The 19,781-nt window shown below is 39.7% G+C and overlaps 1 protein-coding gene across 1 annotated transcript in view; it reads right to left on the bottom strand.

The window, feature by feature from the left end:
• Nucleotides 1-19,781, bottom strand: part of IL13RA2 (interleukin 13 receptor subunit alpha 2) — a 62,266-nt gene that overhangs the window by 24,924 nt on the left and 17,561 nt on the right. The window contains exon 3 of the mRNA XM_062183410.1: nucleotides 17,639-17,785. The gene's annotated coding sequence lies outside the window, so the exon portion shown is untranslated. The remainder of the gene's footprint in view (nucleotides 1-17,638; nucleotides 17,786-19,781) is intronic.

Below are 19,781 nucleotides of genomic sequence, written 5' to 3' on the forward strand. Positions count from 1 at the left end.
TTCTAGTCCCGGTTGGGGTGCCGGATTCCGTCCCGGTTGCTCCTCTTTCAGTCCAGCTCTCTGCTGTGGCCCGGGAAGGCAGTGGAAGATCGCCCAAGTGCTTGGGCCCTGTACCCACATGGGAGACCAAGAGGAAGCACCTGGCTCCTGGCTGTGGATCGGTGCAGTGCGCTGGCGGTAGCAACCATTTGGGGGATGAACCAATGAAAGGAAGACCTTTCTGTCTCTCTCACTGTCTAACTCTGCCTGTCAAAAAAAATTTTTGATACTTTCCATTCACATTGTCTAAAGTATCTAAAAATATTGGCAGACTGTTGCACACCATAAGACAGATAGCAAGAGGAAATACCCAAATCCCCCTTGATGCCCATATGCCAGCTTTGAAGAAGTTACAGAAAACGGAACTCCACCCATAATCCCAAAGAAGAATTTTGGGTATTACCTCTTGAAGGGGGAATGTTAGGTAGGAAGTCAGTTATGAGCTTATGTGTGTGTAACAGGCCTAAAAAGAAGACATCTATGTCCAGCATTTGCATCTGCATCTCAAAGTCATCCTGACAATGTTTCAGGGGCAGCCCAGAGTTCGCATCCTGCCCTGCCCCCTTCTACCTGATAACCTGCCAGGTGGAGGTCCCCACCCCTTCTGCCTGACAAATCTTCCACAATCTCCCAGGTGCAGCCCAGTATCTGCATCTCAAACACCCTGCTCCCTTCCTCCTGTCTGATAACATTTGTATCCATAAAGTCCTTTGTTTCAGACCTTCAAGAGAAAACTCAGGGAGAAGCTTCTTAACATTTGCATCCATAAAGTCCTTTGTTTCAGCCATAAAGTCCTTTGTTTCAGGAGGAAGTGTGTGAAGACAAAGACCCATCTCCTTAAAAACCCTTGGCCTCAACCGGACTCGGCGCTCAGCCCTCTGCCTCTCTGCTGAGCCGCCCGCCTGGCCTGGTCAGGTGTAATCTCTCCACTCAACATGTAACCTCGATCCTCCCCACCCCCCAGTCTCTCAGGCTCTGTCTGGAGAGGTGCCCATCCATCCTTACGAATGTCCCTTCCTTAATAAACCTTGCTATTTTACCTCCCACTAAAAAAATAAAAATAAAAAATAAAAATATCGGCAGGGTCTAGTGTTGTGGCACTGTGGGTTAAGCCATTGCCTGCAATGCCAGCATCCCAGATGAGCTCGGTTCAAGTCCTGGCTGCTCTACTTCCAGTCCAGCTCTCTACTAATGCACCTGGGAAAGCAGGGGAAACGGCCTGAGTGCTTGGGCCCCTGCACCCATGTGGGAGATCCAGATGGACTTCCAGAATCCTGGCTTCAGCCTGACCCAGCACTGGCTGTTGTGACAATTTGGGAAGTAAAACAGCAGATGGAAGACCTCCTTGTCTTTCTCTCTCTGTAACATTTCCTTTCAAATAAATAAATAAATCATAATTTAAAAAAAAAATTGGCCAAAACATAGAGAATAGGGTTTAGGGAAAAAGAAATTAAGAAAATAGAAAAGTAGAAGTTAAATAAAGGAAAGTAGTGTAATTGCAGACTTAAACATCATCTGGAAGTGAAATGATGAACTGACATGGTCTTACCTAGGAAGGCATTGACTAAGAGACCTAGCCAGATTTTCCAGGTGATCTTGGAAAATAATATTAACAGGGAATATAGTTTATTTAGCCCTTACTAGGCATCAAGCTTTGTGCCAGATGTTTTATATGGATTAGCTCATTTAAATCACACCACACTGATAGCTAGTATTATTATTCCAATGTTACAAATGAGGCATTTGGAGTTCAGAAAATTTAAGCAAATTTCCCAAGATCAAACCACTTAAGCAAGAAAAGATGGCTATATATGATTCAAATGATCATGTTCCTTTTAACATAATAGTATTGTCTTTCAACTAATCTCATTCTATGAAGCTCAATTTCCTCTTACACAAGTTATTCCTAGAATGGCATTCTAAATTTCATCAGTCAATCTACTGTATATCCATCCATAGTTTCAGGATGGGACTCAAGAGCACTTCCTGGAAAACCAATTTTGTTTCAAAAAGACCATCCAACATGCATAAATGTCTAGTCATAGTTTCTGGAGTATAGCCATGACTTGGCATCACACTCAGAAAGTCTGGAACCTGCCAGGTCTTAAGTCCTGAAAATGTGTTGAAGTCAAAACATGGCTCATTTATGCTGTAATCAGCCTATGACCTGGTGATAAGTCAAATCTAATTTAAATGATAACTAACAAATAATATGCCCTGCAGTGGAGTAGCTTATAAAGCATGCTGAAGATGATTTTGCATGCCTTCAAACACAAAAAGGCTTTGAATCAGACAGCTTCATCATGTTTGCCACTAGTCAGGTGGTGAAAAGTATTTCCTACCAAATAATCAAGGAACTTAAGCACATGCTGAATGATGAAAATCATCATGTGCATATAAAGTACAGGCATAATTTCTTTTCAACAAATACCACTTTAACATCCAGTTTTATATGTTTATATTGACATTCCTGCTAAGTTTGCATACCAGCATGGAAATTTATGAAATGTGTTTGACAAAACTTGTAAAATCATAGGAGGCCATTCTATTCCACAATTTTTAGGTGGTTTCCTATATTAGTTCATCTAGCCAATAAGTTTTTTGAAGCACTGTCAAAGCTAGAGAATTCAGTTTTCAACTACCATAGCAACATGCAAGTTTACAATGCTAATTTATGAAGTAGTTTACATATTTCAGAATGTGTCCCTACTCTGGGCAGATCAGAGCTTTATTAGTCTATAATCCAATAAATCACCAATAAGCCTTTAAACTATAGCTCATTAAAAATGTTTTAACAACACTTTTTAAAAAGTCCTAAGTCATCAATTAGGAACTATTTCTTAGAAAAATCAAATTATTATTATTAAATATACCTTGTATTCTAAGCAAATGAAGTCAGCTGAAGAGTAACACACTACCCTGAAAGACAATACTGCTCTGGAACTAGCAAAACAGTTACTCTTGTTTAACACTCTTCTCCACTCTCTCACATGCTTCCAAACTGTGCATCCAAAACTTCCCCATCATGTAACCACTTCAAAAGTAAGTAATGGAATGTACCCTACCCTCTTACTACACAGTATAATAGAATACAAAATGTAAAATAACACATTTTATAGTACTTCAAGCTTATTCTATCTGTATGTTCTTTCATAAGGTATAGATTGCAAGCACGTGGAAATAATAGTATTATATATAGTGTCATTAGTAATGGAAAAGAATGTTAACAAAATAACAAAATATTTCTATCATTGTATTCATTATTCATCAATTATTTGGGGAAGCCTACTACACACCAGGCACTGTTGTAAGTACTCAGGATCTATCAGGGAAGTAGCCAAAGTATTTACTCTCATTTGTGGTGTGGGAGACAGACAATAAACACATCATATCGTTATAAATGCATAAAGAAAAATGGAGCCTGGTAACATGAAAGGGTGACAGGTGTTCATTTTGGCCACGGTGGTCAGGTAATGCCTCTCTGAGAAAGTGACATTAAAGACCTCAACGAAGTGAGAAAATAAACCAGGTAAAGACACAGGGAATCTTCTAGGTATAAGGAAGGGTACATTCAAAAACCCTGAGGTGGGAATCAGCTTAGTAGATCTAGGAATAGCAAGAAAGGAAATAGAAAAGATTAAGAGATGACTAGGCAGAGAGTAAATAGTGAATTTACCATTTAATTTCAGTGAAATGGGAAGTAATTGGACAATTGTGAGCAAAGTGATGTGATATAAACTATATTTTAAAAAGACTATTATATCAAAGGATACGGTAGAAGCAATGCCTCAGTCTAGAGTTGATAATGACTGAGACCAGGTGGATAGCAGTAAAGACACGTGATAGAATTTACTGGTAAATTGAGTGTATGGTATCAGAAGATGACACCTCTATGTTTGACATTGCAGTTAATTGTTTATGAGATCTGGGGACAATGGTGAAGACCTCAGTTTTAGATGTTTAAATTTGAGCTGCCAAACTAATATCCAAGGGGAAAGATGGGTACCTTGACTCTGGAAATTAGGTGAAAGACCAAAGCTACACGGAGATATATATTTGGGAACCTTCAGGATACAGAAATGATTTAAAGCCATGAGATCAATTAAAGTCACCTAAAGTTGTACAGATGAGATAAAGAACGGAGGACCAATAATATAGAGGCTAAACAGATGAGGAGGTGCCAACAAAAGAGAACAAGGAGAGCCACACAGGCAAGAGAAAAACCCAGAGTTTGTGTTGTCCCAGAAACCAAACTGAGAAAATGTTTCAGGGATAGAATGCTAGACAATGGAGGGATAAGCATCTGGCACAGTGTTAACATGCCACTTGGGACGTCCACATCCCACATTATAATGTTTGGTTTCAAGTCTCAGCTCTACATCCAATTTCAGCTTTCTGATATTCCACACTCTGGAATGCAGGAGGTAATGACTTAAGTAGTTGGGTCCCAGCCACCTAACTGGGTGGCTCTGATTGAGTTCCCACTCCTAGTTTTGGCCTGTTCCAGTTCCAGCTGCTGCAGGCATTTAGGGATTGAATGAGTGGATGGAACATCTCTCTCTCTATCTCTCTCTCTCTCTCAAATAAATAATTTTTAATGAAAAAAGAAAGAACTGAAGGGTAAAAATTACAATGAATATAAATAACTTTCAGAAATAGAGTAAAAACCAAAATGTTTTTCCTGTTCTCACAGTCAACTCAACATGGTATACTTCACCTCTGGCCACCAAAATGTGTGAGGATTTCAACCCACCAAAAACCAATCAGTTCTCTAGTAGATCCCAAATGGGTTCCCTCCAACTCAGTTCAATTCTAACAATGTACACCTAGAGATAGCATCAGATCCCGCAGCTGAAGAGCTCAGTTCCACAAGACTCCCCCTCCCCATTTTGGATGCCAGTCACAAGTACTAGGTTGTCACTTATACTTCTGGGTGACTGGCTATAAATCAGGGGTTCCCATGGCCTCCTCTTTAGTTTCAACTTATTTGCCAGAGCAGCTCACAGGACATAGAAAAACACTTACTAAGGTTTACCTGTTTATTATAAGAGATGTTATAAAGGTTATAGATGCAGTCAGATGGAAGAGGTGCATAGGGTAAAGCCTGGGGATAGGGGTGTGGAGTGGAGTTTCCAGAAGCTGTGTGCTAGGAAACTTGAATATGTATACATTATATATATATATATATATATATATATATATATATATATCTCAAAAGATACTGACACATTCCTAGGACTCCATTCAGTCATTACTGTATCTATGAGCATATCTTCCAGGGCAAACTCATTCAGGTATTCAGGCTTCCAAATCTCACAATTACTTCTTTGAGAAGTTTGCTGTGAAAGGGGCATAGGAAACTATAGCTTAGAGGATATTTCTCATTTTCTCCTCTTTAAAACATGAATGTAGAGCATTTTACATGAAGGCTTGATCCTGCTCTGCCTTAGATTGTTGCCATGTAATTTACTAATGGCAATGTTCTTATTTGAGGGATGTAGGTCAGAGGTCTTTGGGCTTGTACTTATCAAAGAGTACCATACAAAGAGCATTTTTCTAAGGCAATTAGAAACAACAAATGTTTAGCTTCACCTGTGATTGCTATAACAAAGGTATTATATCTGTTCAAATTGTTGTTGCAAATCTATCTCCAATATCTTGCATCTCCAAGGAAATATTAGCTTTTAAAATCCTGCCATTTCTCCAGACTCTAGAACATCTCTACATTCTGTGTGCAATTTGAGGCTTTATTTGTTTTCTTCTAGACTTGTTTTCTGTAGTAAAAGTCATCGGAAAGAACTTTAGCTATCTATTCATAAGGCAGTTTAAAACCAGCATCATTTGTCTGGAAACATGACTGAAGATCTGAATTAAGGGAAGGCTAGAACTTCTAGTGCAGGTCCCAATTTCAAATGCAGAATGGGAAGAAAAAAATTTATTGTATTTTGAAAGCATTTAATCTAAGTGAGTCAAACAATATATCCATACATACTCCCAAGGAGTTCCAAGTGCCTCTCTCCTGGCAAGATTATTTTTCCTGGCCTACTTAAGCAGCCTATTTGGAATGCAGACTGTGGAAGGTATCTATGTCATCATCTCAGTCTCTTACTGTCAGCTTCATGCTCATGGCCCTCTCTCATCTGGTTCCTTCCTCTTCTTCTTTTTACTTTTCCTCTTCCTCACTGATGTTTCTCTTTTCCATCAAGTTGATATTAAGATATTTTGGGACCACAAGCTGTCTTTAAATATCAGGGTGGGGCCTGCGCTCTGGCCATCTTTTCACTGTTTTTGATAGACTAGACAGCATTTCTTCAAGTGACTTAGAGTCTTCTCATCAAAAAGAACCTCAGAATTTCTGTTGTTTATTCCCCATGCCTAACTTCTGCCTTTGCTTGCTATATTGGTGCTGACATGGTCAGAGGCACCCATCCAGATCTTTTCACGGGCATTTCCTGACACAATGCTGTCCAGATGAAAATACGCAATGTTCCCTGCCCTGGAGTCTGTTGCCAGGGCAGACAGAAAAATAGCTATTATAATGTGTGGCCTTTCTCTCAGGCCACTGGTAGAATGTAGAATTGATACCATCTTTTTGGAGACAGTGTGGCTGAGATTACGAGTTGTTCCCCGATATTTATTCTCCCTGTCTTCACAAGTAATGGGACCCCCAAGTGTTAGCTACGAACATGGCTACACACGATAGACTATATTTCTTGGAGTCCTTTCAGTAGCATTGTGATTACAGTCTAGCCTCAGAGATGGGAAGGTTGGTGTTACTTCCAATCTTTGAGACAGTCCTCTAAAGAGAAAGGAGCTTTTCTCCCTTTTCTCTGTCCTGCTTGTCAAAATGTGGGTTTGGGAATGAGCTACCTTTGATCAAGCAGATGATAGGACAACCTAGACATGGCAGAACAAGAAGTCTAGAGTAGCCCAAAGCTCCTTTGACTTTCAAAAAGCTTTGGATTAGCTGCCCCAGACAGTAATGTGACAGCAAAATGAAGCACTTTCTTGCTTAAGCAAAACTTGCCACCTAAAACTAACTGGAGAGGTATTCAGCGATGTGTATCAAAATCCTTTAAAAGTTTATATTCTTTTGCACTGAAATTTTCCAGCAATTAAGGAAGTATGTATTTAGACAGCCTGGCCCCTCATTTTCTAAATAGCCTCTGTGTCTGAAGCATAACTGCAGAGAGCTACATTTATATAGGTTTGTGAACACGTAGCACTTCACTTGGCTGAAGCTTCTGACCACGTACATGGAAAATAAGCCATACGGAACTACCCTGTTTGCAAATATTGCAACCATAATATGCTGAAGTGGAAACTTTTCACAGTGACAAAATACAATGTGACAATACTTCAAGTGTGCAGCTTTGAGCCCTTCAAAGTCTATACTTTGTTTACTGTATAAACATGAGGGTGGATGTGCTAGAGGAGCCTCTGTGGCCCTGTGGTAGTCCTGCTCACAGGAGTTGCTCACAGGTACCACAACACTTCTCCCATCCTGACTTCCAGTCACAGTTTTCTAAATGATGGTCTGATGATTCACACACAGATTTAATCCTATGCCACCTCCATGGTTTCCCATGGTTGGTAACTCACTCCACAAGCATTGTTTATTATCAGAATGCCCTGGAGTTCATGTTTCTTCTTGGCAAATCAGCACAAATCTACCAAAAATGTACAGTTTTTCCTGCAAAAGTGCTAGATAAGGAAGATAGTTGAGCCCATAATTAGAGAGTAATCACCACTGGATGAGCAAAGTCAAACATAGCTAGGCAAAAGAAACTACCTGTAGTAGAATCACACATATAGAATATGGCTTTGTCTTCCTTTGACTAAACATCCATGGGAGGGTTAGAATGACTACTACCTCCTACCCTCCAACCCCACTGTACTCTTTTTTTTTCAAAGATTTTATTTTATTTATTTGAGAAGTAAAGTTGCAGAGAGAGAAAGAGAGAGAGGCAGAGAGAGCAAGAGTAAGACCTTCCATCTGCTGGTTCACTCCACATATGGCCACAACTGGCTGGAGCTGGGTTGATCTGAAACCAAGAGCCAGGAGCTTCTTCCAGGTCTCCCACGTGGGTGCAGGGGCCAAGCACTTGGGCCATCTTCTACTGCTTTCCCAGGCACATCAGCCAGGAACTGGATCAGAAGTGGAGCATCCAGGAGTCAAACAGGCAGCCATATGGGATGCTGGCGCTGCAGGCAGAAGTTTAATTTACTATGCCACAGCACCGCCCCATCCCACTGGACTCCTTTGAATTGGGAACTCCTAACCTATTTTGATTTTCTCAATACTTCCTACCAATGACAATGAGGTTTATGTACAAATTTACACACACAAATGTATTCTTGCTTCCCGCAGCTTATATACAGATGCAAAAAGAGGTCAGAGATGTCACATGATGTTCCCACGGCCTTCTTTCATTCCAGCTTGTGTTTTTATTGCCACTGTCAACACTTTCAGCTTTGCATAACTTTCAGTTCACAGAGCTGCCTGTTTTTTCCAAATGCATCATCTGGATTTTATTTTCTTCCCTTCTTTATTCAATCCAGATCAGCTTCCTTTCCCAAAACTGAACTTGCCTCTCTGCTTTTTATCATACACTCCTAACAAAATCCCAACTCTGTGTGAACCTAACTCTCAATTTTCTCTGTGTTTATACCTTAACAGATGAGAGCCAATAAAAGAAGTCTCACAATAGTTAAGTCCCATGCTAAATTCATAATATGCCAGTTTAAATATGCACATAGAACTACTTAGAAACCCTATTACATGGCTCCATTTAATCTCATCTCATTTTTGACAATTAAAAATTTTTTCCACTCTTTTTAATCCTCACATCCTTCTCTCACAATCATCAGCACAAGATTTATTTGAAAACAAAATCGAAATTATCAGATTTGGGGGGGGGGGGCTGGCGCTGTGGTGTGGTGAGTAAAGCCACCACCCACAGTGCAGGCATCCCATAAAGGCACTGGTGGTTTGAGTCCTTTTGCCTAAATAAATCTTAAAAAGAAAAAAGAGAAAAAAAAAGAAAGTAACAGACGGAATTTCCCTCATTTTCCTGATTTGAAATAACATTTCCACATGCTCCCTTCTCTCCTGCTATATTAAAGGAAGCGTATTTCCTATTATCTGGTAAAATTTCTTCATGTGTTTTAAATTCCAACTCTGCTCATTTTTTCAGGAGTCATACACCTAAATATTTTATTCTCTCATATATCTCCAGTAAATGTAAGATGTGTATATGGGATCCAACTGAGGCCAGCACTGTGGCACAGCAGGTTAAGGTTGTTGCCTGCAATGCTGGAACCCCATATGAATACCGGTTCAAGTCCTGATTGCTCTACTTCTGATCCAGATCCCTCTTAATGAACTTGGGAAAGCAGTAGAACATGGTCCAAGTTTCAGACTTCTAGCTTCAGCCTGGCCCAGCCTAGCCACTGAATCCATTAGGAGGGAATCAGCAGATGGAAGAGTCTCTCTCTGTGTGTGTATGTGTGTGTGTGTGTGTCACTCTGTCATTCAAATACATAAGTAGGTATTTAAAAAGATATATGTATGGGACAGACAGTTAGCCTGTTGGTTAGAACACCAGTTAAGATGCAGACATCAGAGTGCCTGAGTTTAATTCCCAGATGCAGTGTTAAACTCCAGCTTCCTGCAAATACAGACTCTCTGAGAGGCAGAGGTACTAGATAGCTTTTTTTAAATATTTATTTATTTATGTATTTATTTGAAAGGCAGAGTTACAGAGAGAGTGTGTGTGAGAGAGATACAGAGAGAGAGAGAGAGAGAGAGAGAGATTTTTCATCCACTGTTCAATTGTTCACTCCCCAAATGGTCGCAATGGCCAGGGCTGGCCCAGGAGCTTCTTCCAGGTCTCCCACATGAGTGCAGGGGCCTAAGTACTTGGGCCATCCTCCTCTGCTTTCCCAGAGGCATTAGCAGGGAGCTGGATTGAAAGTAGAACAGCCAGGACTCGAACTGGAACCCATACGGAATGCTGGCACTGTAGATGACAGCTTAACCAGCTGTGCCACAGCGCTGGCCCTGATAGGAGAATGGCTTAAGTAGTTAAGTTCCTGCCACCTACATGGGAGACCTGGATTGAGTTCCCAGATGCCAAGTTTGGCCTCTTGCCATTGTAGTCATTCTATCAGTCTCTCTCTCTCTCTCTGCTTCTCTAATTAATTACTCTTAAAAGGAGCTTCTTTATCTTTTAAAAATGTGTGTATGGATACATCCCACTACCATCTGAACATGCTAATTTATCCCCAAACAATAAATAAAAACAAACTCCTTGCCCACGTATTTGTCTGCAGTTACTACTTCAATACTCCTTAATACTTCTTCATAGGCAAATTTCCAAAAAAAAAGCTGACTATTCTTGCTATTTTCACCACAAGGCCCCACCACTCTTCATCATTCCCTTCCCTTCTGGGTTTTTCATTCACCTTACCACCAATTCATGACTCTCTGAAACTAGGTCCCACTGGAATAACTAATAACCTCCATGTTACTGACTCTAATTGAGATATATAGATAGAGATATAGACTGATATATCATAGATATTTATAAAGATTTATTTATTTACTTGAAAGGCAGAATTACAGAGAGGGGGAGAGCAAGAGCAAGCGAGAGAGAGAGAGAGAGATCTTCATCCATTGGTTCACTTCCCAAATGTTCACAACATCTAGGGCTGAGCCAACCCGAAGTCAGGAGCCAGGAGCTTCATCCAGGTCTCTCACAGGGATACAAGGGCCCAAGAACTTGGGCCATCCTCTGTGGCTTTCCCAGGCACATTAGCAGGGAGTTGGATCAAAAGTAGACCAACTGGGACTCGAATCGGCACCCATACAGGATTCCAGCACTGCTAGGTTGTGGCTTAACCTGCTGCACCACAGTGCTGGCCCCTCCATTGATACTTAATCTCAACCTTGTCTACCTCTCAGCAGCATTCACCTGTTTGCCATTATCCTTATTGAAAACCTCTTCCCTTGGCTTTTCTGACACTAGTTTGACAGTTTTCCTTCAATCTACCTGGCCACTCTTTGTATTTCATTTACAAACTCATCTTCTAATTATCCTAATAGCAAATGTCAGAGCTCTTTGCAGTTTGGTCCAAGTTCTTCCTCTTCTCATTTTATATTCTCTAAAGGTAATTGTATCCACCCCCATAGCTATCATTACCATCTGTACACCAATGATTTTCAAATGTGTATTACCTACCTGATTTACTATTTTGTTGATTTCTCAACATCTTTGCTCAGAAATCTCAAAGATATATCAAATGCAAAATGCCAAACACCAAATTGATTTTAAAAAGTCATGGATAAAAAAGCGTTTTCTCTGTTTTAAAGAACATGAAATACATGTGGATTACCAATACTGAAAACATCAATCTACGGCTGGTGCTGTGACATAGCGGGTAAAGCTGCCACCTGTGAAGCCAGCATCCAATATGGGCCCCGGTTCCATTCCCAGCTGCTCCACTTCTGATCCAGCTCCCTGCCAATGGCCTGGGAAAAACAACACAAGATGGCCCAAGTGCTTGGGCCCCTACACTCATGTGGGAGATCCAGAAGAAGCTCCTGGCTTCAATCTGGCCCAGCCCCAGCCATTGCAGCCATTTGAGGAGTGAACCAGCAGATGGAACTGTCTCTCTCTCTCTCTCTCTCTCTCTCTCTCTCTCTCTCTCTCTTTCTAACTCTGCTTTTCAAATAAATGAACTACATCTTTAAAAAAATCAACCCAACTTACAAGGGATCTAGTATGGTTTAGACATTGCAAGGATAGCAAGGAACGGCTCAACATTTGATGGTAGCAGCTTAGGAAAGGGACAAAAGCTCAGAGGAATTTCAGTAAGAGTTCTGGGTCCCAGACAGAGGAGTCAATCTCAGCAATGATCCAGTGGCCCAAGCACAGCACAGGAGTAGCAGTCGCAAACATGAAAGGACCATTCCAGGTTGGAACACAATGGTATATCAGAAAGTCTATCAGGGAGATGACAAAAGATTAATGACCAAAAGGGCTTTCCAGTATTTTCACATTGCCTTAGGTCTCAGAATATTTGTGTAACCCAGCAGAAGGCTCCAGTATTGACTAAAATTGTATATCTTACTTTCCTAGAACTTGAATATAGATAGCTTAAAGTTTCTAAAATGTGAAATTTCCTGAAAAGTCAAGTTTGTGGGCTAGATTTCTACTAACATCAATTATAACAATAGATAGAATTAAAAAGTTGAGAATGTTCCAACATGGGAAGCAGTCCACATAGCAGACTCATAGAATGACAAACGCCCTAAACAGCACTCTGAACTCAGAATCAGCCCTTAAGGCATTCGGATCTGGCTGAAAAGCCCATGAGAGCACTTCAGGCATGGAAACCCAAGACACTGTGGCAAAAAATGGTCTACATGAAGAATCTCTGTGAGACCCCAGTGGAAAGAAGGGGCCATCAAAGAAGGATGTACTTTCTCTGAAGGGAGGAGAGAACTTCCACTTTGCTTATGGCCCTGTCTAAATACTAATGGTGTTTGTGGACTCAAAAGGCTTCCATAGCCTTGGCAGCTCATGTCAAGAGCCTCAGCTGATGACTGATGTCATAATTAAGAGTGTTAATTGTTAAATCAACAATAGGATTCTCTCTGCACTTACTCCCCATGAAGGACTGCTGTCCTTGTAGTATGAGAATTAACTGTAAAACTTGTTTTCAAGCAGTACTTTATACTTTTTTTGGGGGGGTTGCAAATTGCTGAAATCTTTACTCAGTATAGAGCTTGTCTTCTGTATATAAAGATAATTAAAAGCGAATCTTAATGAAGAATGGGATGTGAGACGGAGTAGGAGGTGGAATGAGAGTGGGAGTGGGAGGGTGGGTATGGGAGGGAAGAACCACTATATTCCTAAAACAGAACCTATGAAATTTGTATTCCTTAAATAAAAGCTTTCTTAAAAAATAAATAAATAAATGAAGAAGCTGTGGTAAGTTCCAGGAAGGAGACAAGCACTTAGAAGTTCAGAGGAGAGGTATTCAATCCAGTCTTGGGAGTGGCGGTCAGGTAAGAGTCTTTAAAGGATGTAGTACTTAAGTTATACCATAAAGAGGAAGTGTTTGCCAAGGAAGTGAAGGGGAATTTTCAGGAAGGATTTCTTCTAATAAGATTTGATTAAGCAAGTGCTGGGAATTTATACAGCTTAACAAATTCAGGAATCTACAAGTAGTTTGTTTGGGCTTCAGTACACAGACATGCATGCCTTCTGAGCTATGTTCAAAAATTTGGGGCTATGTTCAATGACTTTTGACGATTATAAGCAGATACTGAGGGACTTTTAAACCTGAGGGTTATGCTCTAATAACTCAGGATAGCACATACAAACTAGAGATTTGGCTTTTGCCACACTTAGAATAGATCTGGGAAGTGAAAGAAGAGGGACAAAAGCAACAAGTTAGGAAACTTTTGCAATAGTTCAGGATAGACACAATGATGGTACATACTATGATATTTATAATACCCTGAAAAAAAAAAGAACATATAAAATATATTAGTTGGAAGGTAAAGTAGACAGCCTTAGTGACCAGTTGAAAACAGAGAATGTAATGAGAGAGATTGTAGAGAGACTGGGACAATTGAATTTACGGATAGATTTGCAATCTAGTAGCTCACAAACAAGACTGAAGAGTAATCAGGAAGGACAGGAGAAAGTGGTATCACAAAAACTAACAAAGCAGATGATTTTAAAAAAGAATATTAGAAAGTAAAGTACTTCATGTGCCAAAGGCGGAGGGGTACATGGAGGGAAATAAATGGAAATATGTATGTTGCAGTTGGAAATAGGGAATAATCAGTGGTGTTGGTAAAGGCAGCTGTATTTGCAGACCATTTTTTATTGAAGCTTAGTTGTATAGGTTGTATGGGATTTGGTTGTACAGGAAAGGGTCAAGAAAAGAGGTCCCTTTTTTGTTGTTTCTGAGACAACTCACTGAGAGGAAAAAGTCAAAAATACAAAACAGGAAGGAGGAAGTTATGGAAAGGTATCACTGAGAAAGCAAGATGACGGCACAGGGTCTAAAACACAGGTTGAGATACAGGACTTGGACTAATGGAGGACTAGTTTTTCCTCTGAGAACAAAAGCACAGGTGAAAATCAAAGTCAATATGTGTGTAAAATATAAGCATGTGTGTGGATAAGAGGTCCAGGCACACACAATATCTATGATTTTCAACGTGAAACATGAAGTAAGCCAACCTCCTAAGCATAAACATGTATCAGCTGAGTAAAAGGCTTAAAAAGAGGGTATTAAGTGTGCAATAGTCACCAAAGACAATGTAGAAGATCCAAGAAAAATCCAGAAGAAACTGAGTAGGATCTGCATAGTATTGGTTCATTCTTCAGCTCTCAACTCAGATGATGCTTGCTGAAGCTGAAGTAAGGTCCCTGTTACATGCTTTTGTAGCACCTTTCCTTTAGAGATACATCATGGTTTTAATCTTATATTAATTGTGAGCTTATTTGATTAATTTCTACTATACTAGACTGTAAACTCAAAGAGGTCAGGGATAATGTTTATTTAGCTCACCACTGCATCATTTAAGCCTAATATCCCATCTCTAAAATGTGAAAAATATCAATCCTTCTCTACATGATCAGGATATGCACATAGTTGGATTCACACTGAACTTGAATTTACTATATAAGAAAGCAAGGACTTCAGATTGCTCATTGCTGTATCCCCAGTGCCTGGTATAGTGCATGACACATAATACAAGTTCAACAAATAATTACCTGAGTGAATGAAACAAATTCAGCAGGACTCCAAGTCTCCTGGGTGATTCCAGTTTTGTTCCCACACTACCATAGCTACCAATAGCAGGTGTTCCAATATATTATGATTATTATACTAAGGGCCTAAGCATATGAATTATCATCTGTTTTACTCAAGAAGAAAGCCAAGTTCTGTGAGATGACATATCATGTGCAAGTTCAACAGCTAGTAAAAAAAATGGAATCATAATACAATTCCAGGTCTGCATCACTCCAAAATCTGAGCTCTTTCTCCTATTCCACACTGCCTACCAAAGTATTATGTGATAAAAGGTTTTATAAATAAGGGCCAGTGCTGTGTTGTAAGCAGGTGAAGCCACCGTCTGTAATGTCAGCATCCTGTATGGGCACCAGTTCGCGTCCCAGCTGCTCCACTTCCAATCCAGCTCTCTGCTATGGACTGGGAAAGCAGTAGAAGATGGCCCAAGTCCTTGGGCCCCTGCACCCACTTAGGAGACCTGGAAGAGGTTCCTGGTTCCTGGTTTCAGATCCTCCCAGCTCTGGCCGTTGCACACTCATTTGGGGAATGAACTTGCGGATGAAAGACCTCTTTCTCTCTACCTCTGCCTGTCTGTAAATCTTTCAAATAAATTCTTTCAACTAAATAAAAAAAAGATTTATTTATTTAGTTGAAAGGCAGAGTTACAAAGAGAGAGAAGGAGAGGTAGAGAGAGAGAGAGAGGTCTTCCACCCACTGGTTCACTCCCTAATTGGCCGCAAAGGCAGGAGCTGCGCTGATCCTTAGTCAGGAGCCAGGAGCTTCTGGGTCTCCCACACGGGTGCAGGGGCCCAAGGACTTGGGCCATCCTCTACTGCTTTTCCAGGCCATAGCAGAGAGCTGGATTGGAAGTGGAGCAGCCGGGACTTGAAGTGGTGCCTATATGAGATGCCGGTACTACAGACAGCGGCTTTACCCACTATGCCACAGCGCCAGCCCTAATAAATAAATCTTTTTAAAAAAGATTTTATAAATGAACTTTTCTAGAAATACATGCATTAGAAAGAGACCCCTCTCCCTCAAACATCTCCACTGACAAACAAAATGAAACAAAGTCTCTTCCCAAAAATTCTTCCAAAGTAATGACTATCGATCAAATCTCAGGCAGGGGTCTCTGACAAGTCAATAAAGATAAGTGTTGTCGTCAGGCAGCTGTCAATGGCTGTTGGCATCTGCTGAGCTGTTCCACGTGACCCTGTACATTTTCTATCTCCACAGCATAAGTCTTGATTTTACAGACAGAATGGAAGACATGATTCCAAAGAGCTTTTCTTTTCACCATTGCTTTAGAATGACTGTAACATCAGCATGGAACAACGGAAAAAGCCCCATAGACCTGGGCAAGACACTCCAACTCTCTACCTCCATTTCCTTATCTATAAAACAAAGGCAATAATGCCTATGACTTAGGAGATGATTAAATGGGATAGCGATAGAGCATGTAAAATGTTTTTAGCACAGTGGGCATAATAGCTCAGTTTTTAGGAACCCTCTGCTTCTCCCATATCTAGGAGCCACCTCCTCACTTCCTTGATGACATTGAAAAATATATGAAAAGGAACAAGCCATGCACCTTACTCCAATTCTCCCAACTTGTAGCAAAATACAGATGATATACTTTACTTATCTCAAAAAAAAAAAAAAAATCCTGAAAGTAGCTTTTCATTTACAGGTAAGATCTTAGCATTGAAAAAATAAAATCAATTCAATAGGTGTTCTGCCTCTCCTTTGTTGTATCCTACTGTTTAATTCATCATTTCTAACATTTTATTGCCATTTTTTATCACAATAGGCAGAGTCAGGATATCTGGCCCATTTTTCAGATGAAGAAAGTAAGATAAAGTGGCATGTCCATCCGAAAGCCACAGACTATCCAGAAGAGACATAGAACTGAAAACCAAATTGCTTGGGCTTTAGTTTGGTATTCTCCCCACTTAAAAAGTAATAATAAGTACATAATAAATGCATGGAATTTATTTCAATCTTGAACTCTCTAAAACATTCTATAATTTCATAAAATTTCAATCAAAAGTTGCTGGGAAATTGATGATATCAGTGTCCTGGTTTTGTGTTCTTGTTTTATATTAAAAGAAGAAAACTAATCTGGAAGCATCCAAAATGAGTGCAACATGTCAAAGTGATATTCATATTTAAGTGTTAACTATGCGCAGACAGGAAAGGTCTAAGATGCTTGGTTCATTTCAGAGCAAAAGCAGGGGAAATTAGAATGTACATTTAATAATACTACTCTACATGTAGCCATAATGCTCTTATAAATTAAGTCAAAACACCAAATGAAATCATTCATTTCAGAAAAGCTCTATGGCCATCTTTGAGTTTAATAAAGTGAAGTTGCTGCAAAGTGGAAGGTTCTCATCTAGAGAAAAACATCACACAGAAAAAAAACTCAAAGAATGTCCTAACTCTAAACTACAACTACGCTTACTGTCTCCAAAGGACCAGATTTGCTTAAAAGAGGTACAATTTTATAGGAAATAAAGGATAATAGGAAAATAGCATTAAAAATTAAAGCAACAGTGCTAGCCATATTGATGATCCAGCACTTTTAATGAACTTCATACAAGAATGCAGTTTTTCCCCAAATTATTTTTATACAAAATCAAACAACTACTTTTTATCAAAGATTCATGAGCACATTTTAAACATATGGAGAAATGAACCAATGATTCAAAAAGAAGTTATCTATCAACGTCAAACACCCCCCCACCGAGCCACTGCCAAGTGAAAGTTCCAGACTTACTCTATGTGAATATGTCCAGTTGTAATTGAATTTTTCTGCAGTAGCACTGAACTTTGCCTCAAGGAACAGCTTCTCTGCTTAATGGATTTTCAATAACCTTAGGGCTAAAGCCTTTGTTTTATGTAGGAGGAGCTCTGCTGGATCCAACTGTCAAGAGAAAATTTGCATTTAAAGCAGGTCAGCATTCAAGGTTACATTTGTCAAAAGACTGAGAGGAAATTACAAAGTTCATCCAAGTGCCTTTCTTTCCCTTTTAATTAGTTCCTGATATGGCATCTTAATACGCCAGTTTTATTTTACTATGTGACTCACCACACTGGGAATTAAAAAATAATCCAAAGGTACGTATGTGATTGCCAGGTTTACAGCTGTTTCTTCGGAGTGTATGAGACACTACACAAAGGCATCATTGTTTTGAGATGTAAGTACCTTGAAGTATGAAAAGAGTTGTAAATAGATAAGGAATCCTAAAACCTGGATTCTACTGGAAACTCTCACTCCCACAGTCAGCTCTGTATCCTTGGGCAACTTCCTTAACCTCTTTAGGCCTCAGTTTCAAAAACGTATTGAATAGGACCCTAGAAGTAAAATAATCTGTTCTCAAACAAAAATAGCCACTGTGCTTTCCCTAATGGTCAGTTTCTCATTTGTAAAATGAGCTGATAGAACTAGATGATGTCTGAAGTCCCTCCGAGTTCTAAGATCTCTGGTGTTGTAACTAAAACTCAATGTCACGTATACATTTCTTTACTCATTGAAGTTTTAACAAATCTTTCTTTCTATAACCGAATAAGACTTTTATTTTATCCCAGATAAACTGAAATAAAGAAGAAACTCAGGCCACCACCAAATTGTCCCTCATCATTCAAGGCTCCACACTTTTTATTGACCTCTGATTTAATTTCCATGTCCAGAAAGCGTGCGAAGCCAGAATATTTTCCTAGAATAGATTAGATGTTGTCAATAATTTATCTCAAAGAGAGAATGGACTGAAGGTCAATTCAATCTCTATACCACCTAATATTGAAATATATAAAAATCATCTGCTTCGCTTTGGAACACAAGTTCAGATTTGACAACTTTCCTCAGATTCTAAACATATATTTTACACTAAATTTGTGAATAAATAAATAAAAGGCAAAAAGCATGAATGAAGAGGGCACCATGTATGTAGTCTTCTCGATGGCACTAACTTTGCATTTTATCTCAAGCTATTTCTTATCCTTGGATGCCTTTTCTTTTTTATTCTTATCCACAGTTAATTCTTTTCCTTAAACTTAGGAAAGTGGGAGAAAACTGACAATTGCTTAGAGTTCGGCACTTGTTTTTCGGATATCAGCTGGTTTGGCTGGTTTGCAATCATTTTTGTCAAAAACTATTTATGAGGCCTATTTGAGGAATTTTAGAATTAGTATTTGCTGACATAATAAGAAAAAGGAGACCTAGATACAAATTCTTCTTTCCTTTTCCTGAGATTGTAATTCCAATAACTCACATGTCTTCTTCTATTTAAAAGAAAAACAACCCCCAGGGAGTTTCTTCAACCTTTCCGTTTCCCAGGCTCTTCTGGCCCTTGCAAATATTTAACTATCCTATCACTTATTATGCAATGCCACTGACCAATCTCCTTAATATATATACCAAGACTTTGGAGAGATATAAGTAAAAGAGATAGAATCATAATAATATCTGGGAATGATGTATGCCTTTATTTATAGGTATTCAAACTGTAAGTTAAATTTAGTTTGTAAAATACAGCTGGTTGGGGCCAGCACTGTGGTGCAGCGGGTAAAGCCACCATCTGCAATGCTGGCATCTCATATGGGCGCCAGTTCTAGTCCTGGCTGCTCTTCCAATCCAGCTCTCTGCTATGGCCTGGGAAAGCAGTAGAAGATGGCCTAAGTCCTTGGGCCCCTGCACTCATGTGGGAGACCTGGAAGAAGCTCCTGGCTCCTGGCTTTGGATCGGCACAGCTCTGGCTGTTGCAGCCATCTGGGGAGTGAACCAGCAGATGGAAGACCTCTCTTTCTCTGTCTCTACCTCTCTCTGCAACTCTGTCTTGCAAATACATAAAATAAATCTTAAAAAGAAAAAAGATTTTGGAGTTAATCTTAACGGTGCAGAGAAAGACCAGACTAATTGG

Source organism: Lepus europaeus, chromosome X, assembly GCF_033115175.1.
Source record: "Lepus europaeus isolate LE1 chromosome X, mLepTim1.pri, whole genome shotgun sequence".
Taxonomy (NCBI): Eukaryota; Metazoa; Chordata; class Mammalia; order Lagomorpha; family Leporidae; genus Lepus; species Lepus europaeus.